At 43.0% G+C, this 12,971-nt stretch overlaps 1 protein-coding gene and 1 non-coding gene across 6 annotated transcripts in view; one reads left to right on the forward strand and one right to left on the reverse strand.

The window, feature by feature from the left end:
* ARID1B (AT-rich interaction domain 1B) overlaps positions 1 to 12,971 on the reverse strand; it is a 409,096-nt gene that overhangs the window by 367,931 nt on the left and 28,194 nt on the right. The gene's annotated exons all lie outside the window — the stretch shown is intronic.
* LOC136165645 (U6 spliceosomal RNA) lies at positions 10,830 to 10,936 on the forward strand. The gene has a single exon (XR_010662650.1). It is a non-coding gene; the product is annotated as a U6 spliceosomal RNA (small nuclear RNA).

The raw sequence follows: 12,971 nt of genomic DNA on the forward strand, positions 1-12,971 counted from the left end.
TATTTACTTTCTTGTCTCTGCAGCATACTGTTAATCAAAGGTGGACATTCTGCCTTACCCAGTACAATGCCTGGCATGAGGAACTTCTGCTGACCAGAGAAAGCAACAACCTCCTCAACACCGCATCGCCAGTCAAACAGCAAGGGCTCTAGCAGCCTGAAGGCCTCGGACGGTCAATAGGTGCAAGAGGCTAAGAAGGACACACCATCGCAAACTTTCCCCAAGTTCACATAAGCCACAGCTTCCACTGCCGCCTCATGTCTGTGCCCCTCAAACGTGTCACCCTTGGCTGATTTCTCTCAGCCTCAGAGGTCTATATCCAATCGCCATCCAACACCCCTGCCTGGAGAGCTAGGATCCCTTCTGTTCCTGCTCACAGTGAAACACACCCCATCAAGATGCACAGTTGCGTCCAGGATGCTCCCGACTCCCTGCTTCCCTTCCACCACAGCCAACCCCTCACCGAGTCTGGTCAGCTGGACACATCACTGCGGCCAACAGGAAATCTCCCCCTCTGACCACACCGGCTTCTGTGGGTCTCTAGAGAAACCACAAATTTGCCCACCACCGGGCCTTCAGCCGAGCGGTTCCCTCCTCGAAGAAGGAGCCCCGCTCTCCTGCAAGACTCAGGGCTACAGCCCTGTGCTCAGAGAGCCCGCCCTGAGCGCCAGACTGGGGCGCGGCCCTCCCCAAAACCACTGTGCCTCTGCTCACGGCACTCAGCAAAGTCTGCAAGGGCATCTGTGTGACGACTTCACGTGTGAAAGTCGCTCAGTCATGTCCGACTCTTTGAGACCCCATGGACTGTACAGTCCATGGACTTCTCCAGGCCAGAATACTGGAGGGGGTAGCTATTCCCTTCTCCAGGGGATCTTCCCAACCCAGGGATGGAACCCAAGCCTCCCACATTGCAGGCAGATTCTTTACCAGCTGAGCCACAAGGGAAGCCGAAGAATACTGGAGTGCGTAGCCTATCCCTTCTCCAGCGGATATTCCTGACCCAAGAATTGAACCAGGGTCTCCTGCACTGCAGGTGGATTCTTTACCAACTGAGCTATCAGCGAAGCCCTAATAAATGTCCCCAACTGGACTGCCCCACAGAAAAAGGAATAGGGAAGTGAGGACAACAAATATTAAACCCACTGCAAGCTATCGTCTGGGCACAACAGAATATATGACCAGAAAATAAGGCTATTTTGGTTCCCTGGTTTTTACCTGATTTTTATAAATTGACAAAACCTAATACCTAATACCCTCAAGTTCAGCAACTTGTAAGTCAATTCAGTGAGTAAATCACTGTCTGACTCAACTACACTTCTGAATTTGATTTAGCAAACAATGATTTTATGAACAAATCACAGTGTGTATACGTATTTTTTTATTTCAAGAGTAAATTTGATCTAAAAGGAATGTCAAAATAGTAATGGAATATATTTCTATTTCTCCTCAGACTTCTTATTCTCACCATCCAAAACTGTAGAACTATTACCATGGTGTTAACAACTTCTAAAATTTACATCTCAAAGTACGTAATATTGTTCGTATCCTTGCACTACTACTGACAACCGAGTAGCAGGCTCTTATTTAAGAAAGGGAAATAATATGGTATATTTCCCATATAGACACAGATTTAAGTCAAGAAAGGAAGCTTTTGTGAGAACTCAAATCTAAACCTTACCACTTTTAAAGCTGTGTGATGCTAAAAAAAAAAAAAAGGTTCACCTCTTAACTAAACTTCATCTCAGTTATTCCAGCTACGCGAAGGACAGTACCACTTTACCATACAGCCGTTTGAGAATTAAGGGACAATAAAGTCAGGTTTCAGTCTGTGACAGGCCTTCAATAGTGACAGAGTTTATTAACATCATTATTATATGGAGGTGTAACTCCAGATCATCAGTCTGAGGCATGGATACCCTTCACTCCTCGACTGATGTACATAAGATATGCACTGCTTATAAACCCCAGCGTTCATTTCCCCAACATCCAGTAAGCCTCAGAATCTTTCACTCTGTGGAAAAGCTGGCCAGATACTACAAATTATCAGTTTGCTAACATTCATCATATTTCAATGGCAAACAGGATCCTGTCTGAGAACAAACAGGATCCAATTTACTCTTTCCAGTAAAGTGGAACTACATAAAGTCTGACACTGATTCAGGTAGAGCTGTGCTCATATCCCTCTCCTGCTTCTGACTAGCTGTGAAACATGATGGCTAAACCATGCTCAAAGCCTTCGTTTTCCCATTTTCAAGTGAACATAATAGCACCCTCAAGAAAATAATCAGTCTAAAGATACTTGCTGTGTGGTTTACATGGATAAACAATTCCAGACCTATCAGAGCCATACCTAAGGACAAATCAGAAAAGTTACTGATTTTTCCAGCAAGTTCCATGGATGACACTGTGCCTCTTTTGAAGCACTTTATCTACTTTTTAAAAATCAACAACTTTAAACTGGCATTAAAGAAAATGCCATTTAAATACGATGAATGCTAGCAACTGACTTCCCTATCTCTGGACAAAGAACACTGCTGTGCTGACATACAAGCCACAGCTCTCGACCGACCCCCCCCACCCCACCTCACTCCCAGCAAATGTTCTCTTCGGAGACAGGGCTCTATTTAAGATCTACTTTATCAGAGCCACAGTGCAGTGAAAGCATATACTGACTCTTATTGTAATGTGGTTATTCAAAGAGAAAAGTTGACATGACTCATATACAGTCAAATCTTATAGACTCAAAAAAGAGTTTCAGGGCAGCTACAAGGAACATAAAAGTTCCAGGCGGGATACTGCAACAAAGGAAAGAAGATTACTGTACGGATGCTATTAGGCCAGCAGACAAAATTAAAACATGGACTGTAGGTAAAAGTACTGCTTCCAAGTTAAGCATCCTGACAGTGATGACTGCACTGGGGTATATAAAAGAAAAACCTTAGGAAACACACATGATACTAAGGACCTGGAGTTACTAAGGACTAAAGGGGCAGGATGTATGCAGACTAACCTCGAATGATTCAGGGAAAATACGCTATAGACAGAAAGATAGGTGGGTAGACTCATAGATAAGCTCAACAGTAAAATGTTAAAAAGTGATGAGTAAAACGTATATGGGATTTCTCTGTATTAGTCTCGTAACTTTCCTACAAATGTGGCTTACTTCAAAATAAAAGCTAAAAAAGGAAAGGGGGGCAAAAAGGAAAGACAGCAGTAACTGAAAACCAAAAGAATCACAGCCCTCATAAGGGGTCTTCAAGCAAGTCTGCAGGTGCTCAGAAGTAACAGGCACCAATGAGGGTGCAACGTCGGGGGGCTCTGGCAGGCTGGGGGCGCTGCGGCGTGGGAGGACCACGGGGCGAAGGAACCTTCAAAAACCGAGGAGACAGAGCAGGACAGACAGAAAAGAGAAGCGGGCGTGACAAGCTGGAACTAACTGGGAAGGGGTGGAGGCTGCTGTGCATTGATTTAAAGTACTCAAGATGGCAAAACACACAATGAACACAAACTTTTAGGTGCATTTTTCTACAAATTCTTAGGACGCTTCCACACACCCCCCCCACACACACAAATTACTCTCAAAAAAAGTGGGGGTTCCCCCTTCCCTGGTAGACACTTTCTTACAAATCATGGGCTGCAGGTGATCGCCCCCAGTCAAGATTTAATGAGGCTCTGCCCCCTTGGCTTTCCTAAGGATGCTTTAAAAAGATTTCGGCCCAGCCCTGAAAGACGTGACACGTGCCATCTTTTAACCCGGAGTTCTTCCGTGTCATTTTTGTAAGTTTCAGAAAGTAGTTTTATAACCACTTTCACATGTCACCCTGCTCCCACCTCTTCCCTACAAAGGGTCCAAGCAGATCAGCTGGCCTAGTCACGCCCCTACCAAGTTCTCAGGTTTAAAGGGAAGCAACGACCCAAATGAAAACACGTCTGGGATTTTTAAATCTTAGAATAAACAAAAAGGAGGACGATCCCAAAACTGTCCCTGACAAGGACTTCAGTTGCAGGAAACCAAGGGTTTCAAGACCACCAGCTAATTATCAGTTCAAGTGCTCACTGTGCAGAAAGAGCCTAACTCTCTAGGGATTCAGCCTGAGGGCTGGGAAGAAGCTTCCAGACAGTGGAGCGAGGCCCAGGACAGACTGGCGTTAAGGCCGCCTGGCCTACACCCTGCTCACCACTTACTGCCCGAGCCTAGGCAGATCTCTTCAACTCTCTGACCATCAGCTTCCCCCTCTGAAAAAGGAAGGATGGTAACAGTACCCACTTCACAGCATGGTTGTAAGTCTTCCACAACACGGCAGACAGAACACTCAGACAGGGCCTGGCACACAGGGAGTGCCCGGTTACAACGTCCGATTACTCCTGGGCCATCTCACTCCTCTGGGCCTCACGTGGCAAGGGAGAGACTGAGAAATGAACTCTTACAACAGGTCTCTTCCCGCACTGGCGTTCTGGAATTCTAGAGTCATCATCCGCCTCCTTGCTGGAAAGCTGTCATGGTAGAGGATCAGAAGGAATGTGGATGTTGGGGTATTCCTCCTTTCTGTTCCAGAAACCTTGTCAATTATCTGCCCTGAAGGTCAACAGGGAGAGAGAAAGGCTCTAAAGGGGTCTACAGAATTCAAAGCTCAACATGCAAGCCATCAGGGCTCCCCCACAGGTGACACGCCCGCCGCCCAGCAGGTCTGCACCCACACTACACCTGCCCGGCTGTGCAGTCACACACTGCAGGGCCACGCACTCGGGAGCATCCCCTTCTAGAAAGCCTCTGCACCCCACATACTTCTGGCCACCTGTAAACTAGAAAAAGGTTTCCAGTTCACAAAGTAACACTAGATAAAGGATTCCATCATCTACGGAGACTCTCTTATCGAAGAGATGCTAAACATGTCTACAACCAACTGCAACCCTCTAAACAGCATCTCCCTCCTCCTAACATCTCCTTATAGACCCAACTTCTCATACACAAGGAGCAAATTATTGTTGCTATTATTGCATTAATAAAAAACTAAAATAAAAGAATTCAAGTGCACCTTGACCCTTACCTCTGCAAGCCACCCTCTCCTAAATAATATTATGCTGCCTTCCTAGATGTGTGAATTACAAGTAATAAAAGCTATGAAACCTGAGCCCAAGTCTGGCTTATAACAGGCACATAATAAACGTTTGATATATGAATGTGAGAAAGACATCCAACTGTGGCTCTAATTCCACGTGAGACTTCTCCTGGACTCGAATTGTAACGCTTCGAACAGAGGTATTTTTCATTTCCAGGCTACAGTGTCACCATTCCTAACATTCTTAAGACATCACTTTCCAAATTATGTTTATAGCTGCTACTGTAATTAAGACGGGAAGAGGTCTATAAAGCAATACCACTCTTTAAGATACATAATATATGTCAGCATGAGGAAAGTCTAAAACATTCTACACAGAGAAAAAGACCTATTTAACTTGGTCAGACCCGAAGCTGTCTGGGCACGTTTTCAGTTTTGCTTTATTATTATTATTATTTTTAAGTAAAACACTTGAAAAACATAAACCAGGATGATACAAAAATGCAATAATGCATTACATTTTCATTGTGAGCCAGCTCTGTGTAGGTGGACAAACAACCAAAGAGCGTGCGCGAGAACGTGTGAGAGGACAACAGAGTGCTCGGCTCACCTGCAGGTATTTTACATACAGCCGGGCAGTCGGAGCAACAAGATATTTTTACATGTAGCTGTAGAGTAAGAGTAACAACAAGGTATGCTGGTCATATATCTTTAGCATTTATGGAAAATTATTAATCAAGTCCCACCTGAAACAATTTGTTAAATTGATTTTAATCACTGGGCCTCTCATGTGAAGCTTTGTATAATCAGCATTTCATTTACAAAATTAATTGCCTGATTGATTCTCAGGAGGCAGTTGCTGTCATTACCTGCTGTCATACGTCTGAGAAGGGTGTCACAACATGAAACTCTGACAGTATGAAGAGCACTGCTATTTTAAAGATGGGTGAGGGGTGAAAGGGAGGAAAGAGGAAAACCAAGGAAGTTACATTACCCCCTTCAGCCTTAGAGAAAGTTGAAAGTGTTTCATGCTAATTACACTGTATATCAATACCCTTCTGCTAAATTAATTAACATACAAATCTAGGGTTCAGGGCATGAAGGATTTTTCCTATATTAAAACAGTAACTAGAATGTAAAAGCACAGATTCCCCACTAGAGTTAAATCTTAATCTATGTTATAAAATATTTATATCTTGATAAAGAGCAGCCCTAAATTAGTCTGGTAGACTACTTGTCCACTGCTAGCCATCTCAGTTTCCCAGACTCTGCCTTTCTCACTTTTCTAATAAAAAAGTCATGACCAGAAATTTTGTGAGTTTATGACTAATACCAAAATATATCTATTTTAAGCATATGCAAAAACACACACTAGAATATGCTCATTCAGTCTTTTGAAAACAGAAACTAGTATTGTTAGATACACACTTTTTAGATTTCCTTTATTGCTCACTATTTAATATTTAGTAGTCTACTAGTAATTGATGGACCTTCACCTAGAAATCTGTCAGAAATTAAACAAAAATTAGGCTAAAAAGTACTTGCCCTGTAAAAGGATAAGACTATAGAACAAGGGAGAAAAAAGGGAATTTTTAAGCTATTAACATTAAAAGTGAGACCAGGTTACCTTTGTCATCGTATTTTCAGATGGACCCGTGAGCATGAGATCTACCAAAGAGTCTGTTTTTCTTTACCATTAATTTTCCTTTGCGGAAAGAACGTACTCTACATCCTGCTCCCTCCCAGCTCACCGGTGCATCTCCCATATTCTCCAGATTCCTTAAGAGTAAGGTGGACCACAACACCAAGTGTTTTCAAAAGCAGGAAATTATTTCTCTAGTTTAGATGGGGACTCATTTAAAACAATCCCCATTCAATGCAATCCAATTCCAATGAAGGCCTCTTTTAAATGGGTCACTCTGAATTTAAAAGAGGCCTCCTCAGGAGACCAGAGGTAATTTACTTTCCTTTCAGTACAGTGAATTTTGATTCCTCTGTACAGCCACAGATTTCCTTTTAGAAGGAAGATCACCTCATAAATTTGCTCTATTATCTTGTGACCGAACGTGTTTTGTTTGCTGGCTTGGTAAAGAGAGCTAATTGGCATACTGTACCCACTACAGCCCGCTAAGAGCACAAGTTCACAGCCGGAGAACGTGAGGCAAAGCCTTTCCAGCACAGCATCGGGGGAGGGCCGGGCCCTCGGAAGGGCAGGCCCCTTCTTGACCTCCGGGTCACATTCACTCCCCTGCAGAGTAGCAGCAAGAGTCTACAGTTTTTACTTAGCTAACAAGGATGCCCTCCGTTGTGATTAGTCAGTGTCTACAAAAAGTGCTTCAACTCTGGAAAGGCATTATGAGAGCAGAAGGGATGCCTAGGATCACTCCTTAAGGTGCATACAGTGTAACTGTCTCAGAAAACAGGGTTCACATAGTCAAGCCCTTTTCTATTCAACACCTTTCCTTACAAAAGAACTGAAAAGGGGCCTGTGCAAAGAGGGTGGCAACTTCACCTAAGCCAGCGTCACTACTACCTAGGACAGGGCTCTACAGTATATCAGAAATGGTTTAGAGCAGTAACTCAGAAGATAAAATGGATAAATGTTATATAAACAGGAATGAAACTGGCAGGAGGATGCAGTTGAAAATGCATATTCAGGATTATAATTTTCCATTTGGAAAGAGGGAAGTATTATATATGTAACATATTATGTAAAAGTAGAGTTTGATTTTAAAAAAGAATCTTAATTGTTGAGGATGTACAGGAAAAATTTAGCTATCTTTTCAAAGGAATTGGGGAATAGGGACCTGGTCTTCTGATTGGATGTATCTGAATGCTGGAAAAGGTTTGACAAAATTTATGTTTATCAAAAGAGGCGTGAATTATAAAAGGTTAACAAGGATTTAGATAAAAGAGGCAACAAGTTAGAGACCATATCCATTCATTTAAGTTTATTTAAACTGAACAGACATTAACGTGTAAAGTTGCCATAAAAGATAAGTAGATGTGTAAGATGGTCCTTGACTTTTTGAAACATACATCATAACAGAGGAGTTAAGAGATATATATAAACAATGCAAGGTAGAAAGACACTTGTAAATACCACAGGACAGGAAAATAAAGGCCTATGAGAGTTCAGGTTAAGGTAGTAATTCCAGCTGCAAGAAATGGAAAGATTCATGGGAAATTTATCATTTAGCATGGATAATAAAAGATGAAAAATACACAGAAAGATCAAGGCACAAATATGATAATAACAGCTACTACTTGATGAGTGCCTACTGTGAGCTGAGCACCGAAAAGCAATGTGCTTTACAATCAACAGGACCAGTCCTAACAAAAAACCCCGTGAAGCAGTCAATACTACAATCCAGGGTTTGGTTGAAGGAAGACACCTCCCAGATTAGGCAGCTTGCCCAAGATTATCCTGCAATATAAATGATGGAGTCAGGATCTCCCATGTCTGACTGGAGTTCTCCAGGGAAGGAGTCTCTACCAGCCAACAGATTTCCCTTCCAAGCTACTCCAATTAATGCTCCTTGATATGAAAAAACTGTGAAAACTCTTCTAATCTGAATTGTGTCCCCAAATTATGTTAAAGCTCTAACCTCAAGTGTAACTGTGTTTGGAAACGGGGTCCATAAACAGGGAACAACGGTTAAAATGAACTCACAAGGGAAGGTCCCAATCTGATAGACCTGGTATCCTTGTAACAAGATGAAAGGCCAGGGCATTCTCTCTCTCCCCAGGCACTCACAGGCGGCTGTGAGAGCACATGGCAAGGTGTGCAAGCCAAGAGCAGAGGCCTCAGAATGGAACCTGTCTCTCTGGCACCATGATCTCAGACGTCAAAACTCCAGAACCATGAGAAATAAATGTCTGTTGCTTAAGCTACTCTACACTAGTCTACTACAGAAGACTAAGACACACCACCTAGACAGCACATTAAAAAGCAGAGACATTACTTTGCCAACAAAGGTCCGTCTGGTCAAGGCTATGGTTTTTCCAGTGGTCATGTATGGATGTGAGAGTTGGACTGTGAAGAAAGTTGAGCTCCAAAAAATTGATGCTTTTGAACTCTGGTGTTGGAGAAGATTCTTGAGAGTCCCTTGGACTGCAAGGAGATCCAACCAGTCCATCCTGAAGATCAGTCCTGGGTGTTCATTGGAAGGACTGATGCTGAAGCTGAAACTCCAGTACTTTGGCCACCTCATGCGAAGAGCTGACTCATTGGAAAAGACCCTGATGCTGGGAGGGATTGGGGGCAGGAGGAGAAGGGGACGACAGAGGATGAGATGGCTGGATGGCATCACCAACTTGATGGGCATGAGTTTGAGTAAACTCTGGGAGTTGGTGATGGACAGGGAGGCCTGGCGTGCTGCGATTCATGGGGTCGCAAAGAGTCGGACACGACTGAGTGACTGAACTGAGCTGAAGACACACCACTGCTACTTTTGCTGACTTTCGGCACACAACCTGAATTCTGAGAGGGCTCCATGGGATTCCTGTTCCCCACCCCCAGGGTCCACAGCCCTGTGCAATGCCCTCTTCTGCAGAATGGGCAACACCTGTGACCTGCATCTAACACAGAGATTATCACAAAGGTGAAGGAATTTTGCAGAGGTAACTAAAATTCCCTAATATAGCTGACTTTCAGTTCAACAAAACGGAGAATATCCTCATGGGCCTGACATGATCAGGTGGGCCCTTTAAAATAAGGTCCAGGCCTCCCCAGAACTGAGAGACCCCCAGCGGCGCAGACCCTCTCTGAGAAGCAAGCTCCTATGAATTCCACAGCCACGAGCATAGGAGCTCTGCCAGCAGTCCGAGGGCGCCTTCCCCAGTCAAGCCTCCAGATGAGAATGCAGCCCAGCCGCTTCCTTGACTACAGCCTCTGACACCCTGAACAGAGGACCAGGGAGGCGTGCCTAGACTCCCTACCACAGAAACCCTGAGATGATAAATGTGCACTGCTTTAAGACATTCAATTTGTTATGCAGCAAAAGAAAGCTAATCCACAACTCAGAGAAAAGAATGCTCTCCACATGGCCACCCCTCACTTTCTCGTGCAAGCAGACCACTGCTCCTAACCTCCTGCCAGGCAAACTAGCTGCTGCTCTTGTGTCTATGCTCTACATTTTCACTGACAGGAAGCCCTAAAGCACAGAATACCAGAAGTTGCTGGGGGCTCTTTACACCTCCCATTTCTGGGCAAACTCCTACTCATCCTTCAAACCTGGACTCAAGGATTACCTTCCCCATCAAGTTCGTTTTGAAATCATCAGAGAGAATAAAAACCATGTCTTCCATGATTTAAGAGAACGCTGAGGAAACCTCTATTGTAGTATTTAGAAGTTTTCGTTGCAATTTTCTGTTATTTGTGTCCTTAACAGCAGAGGCCAGGTTAAACAGCAAGATAGTTTACAACGATAAAAGGAAACACCCCTCACACTGTAATCGAGATACAACCGGAGCAGGAATCAAATTCTCGTTCGCCATCTAAGGGACCTGAGATGAGGCAAGTCACTCAATTTCTCTAGGCTTCAATTTCCTCATCTACAAAACAGAATAGTTTGCCAAGCAGGTATTAAATTTGTATACCTCAGGCCCCAGCACAATGTATACCTGTAAACTGAATAAGTTGATTACAATATACTTGAAAGGTCAATGTAAAGTCTAATTCAAAAAGTAGAAGTATTAAGCAGTGATAGTAGTGTAAGGAAATGTGAAAAATGTGAACAAAACTGTGAATTAAAAATAAGTAGTTAAGTGCTCGCTTCGGCACCACATATACTAAAATTGGAACGATACAGAGAAGATTAGCATGGCCCCTGTGCAAGGATGACATGCAAATTCGAGAAGCGTTCCATAGTTTTTTCCAGAAAAATAAATGACCCAATCAAAAAATGGGCCAAAGAACTAAACAGACATTTCTCCAAAGAAGACATACAGATGGCTAACAAACACATGAAAAGATGCTCAACATCACTCATTATCAGAGAAATGCAAATCAAAACCACAATGAGGTACCATTACACACCAATCAGGATGGCTGCTATCCAAAAGTCTACAAGCAATAAATGCTGGAGAGGGTGTGGAGAAAAGGGAACCCTCTTACACTGTTGGTGGGAATGCAAACTAGTACAGCCACTATGGAAAACAGTGTGGAGATTTCTTAAAAAACTGGAAATAGAACTGCCATATGACCCAGCAATACCACTCCTGGGCATACACACCGAGGAAACCAGATCTGAAAGAGACACGCGCACCCCAATGTTCATCGCAGCACTGTTTACAATAGCCAGGACATGGAAGCAACCTAGATGCCCATCAGCAGACGAATGGATAAGGAAGCTGTGGTACATATACACCATGGAATATTACTCAGCCATTAAAAAGAATTCATTTGAATCAGTTCTAATGAGATGGATGAAACTGGAGCCCATCATACACAGTGAAGTAAGCCAGAAAGATACAGAACATTACAGCATACTAACACATACATATGGAATTTAGAAAGATGGTAACGATAACCCTATATGCAAAACAGAAAAAGAGACACAGAAGTACAGAACAGACTTTTGAACTCTGTGGGAGAAGGTGAGGGTGGGATGTTTCGAAAGAACAGCATGTATATTATCTGTGGTGAAACAGATCACCAGCCCAGGTGGGATGCATGAGTCAAGTGCTCGGGCCTGGTGGGCTGGGAGGGCCCAGAGGAATCGGGTGGAGAGGGAGGTGGGAGGGGGGATCGGGATGGGGAATACGTGTAACTCTATGGCTGATTCATATCAATGTATGACAAAACCCACTGAAAAAATATAAAATTAAAAATTAAAAAATAAATAAATAAATAAATAAAAATAAAAATAAAAAATAAGTAGTTAAAACTAATGGCAACCATTAAGAGTATACACACATGCACTGATAATGGATGTAAGTGATTTAAAAATGGGAGTTGCTTATTTCTCACTGCCTATACCTCATATGAAGGGTACCCAAAGGTTAGAACCTGTCACCTGCCAGTCTTTTCCTCATTTCTAAATCCTGTTCCTGGGCTTTCAGCCACAGAGGTTTCCTAGTTGATTGCTTAAATCCTCACATTTAGGGCTGTATCTCTTTACCTTTGTCCTATTACCTCACCACGTAACACATCCTGCCCATCTCCCAAGAACAAGCCTTGGCCAGCATGCTGAAGCTCATTTGAGAGACCACGTCACAGCTGTGGCCAGATTTATTGTCTGGTTGGCCTCAGACCACGTGACTTGACATGGTTATTTCTGAACCATTTTTGAATGAACCAATAAATTTAGGGGGAAGGGGAGTTCTCCTTCTTTTTCCTCTTTTAAGTAAAAAAGGCAAATTTTTAAATGCTCTTGACAATGGTGGTACAGAAGCCTCAGATTTGCCCACACTTATCTAAAAGCTACATCTAACCTAGTCGTTCTGTATAACGCAATTGATTTGTTAGTATCATTTTACAATTCTGATTAGGTTTCTCTGAAATCCTGTTTATTAAATTGCTTCCTTTAAGCATGCATAGTTACTAATTTGTTTCCAACTAAATCAGGTATCATATGAAAAGATTATACTGCAACAGTGAAAGAGCACTCCAGGGATTATGTTTAATCTAGATTTCAAAATTAAAACAGGGCTACAATTTTACAACTGTTAAAACTTTTTTTTAAAAAAGAAAGGCAGCTGAATTTATACACCGGTTTCTGGGTTAATAAAATGTTAATACCCCATTATAACTTCTTGTGTATAGGACGACCGCATCTTTCACGAAGCATGTGAAGCAAAGACCGGAAGACTCATTGTGGGTCCCGTGCCATGCCTCCACAGTCAGGAGGTCCTTCACGACTCGACGCTATTCAGCAGTCCGGAGCCAAAACACATGAGCCTTTATGC

Source organism: Muntiacus reevesi, chromosome 3 (genome assembly GCF_963930625.1).
Source record: "Muntiacus reevesi chromosome 3, mMunRee1.1, whole genome shotgun sequence".
NCBI classification, from domain to species: Eukaryota; Metazoa; Chordata; class Mammalia; order Artiodactyla; family Cervidae; genus Muntiacus; species Muntiacus reevesi.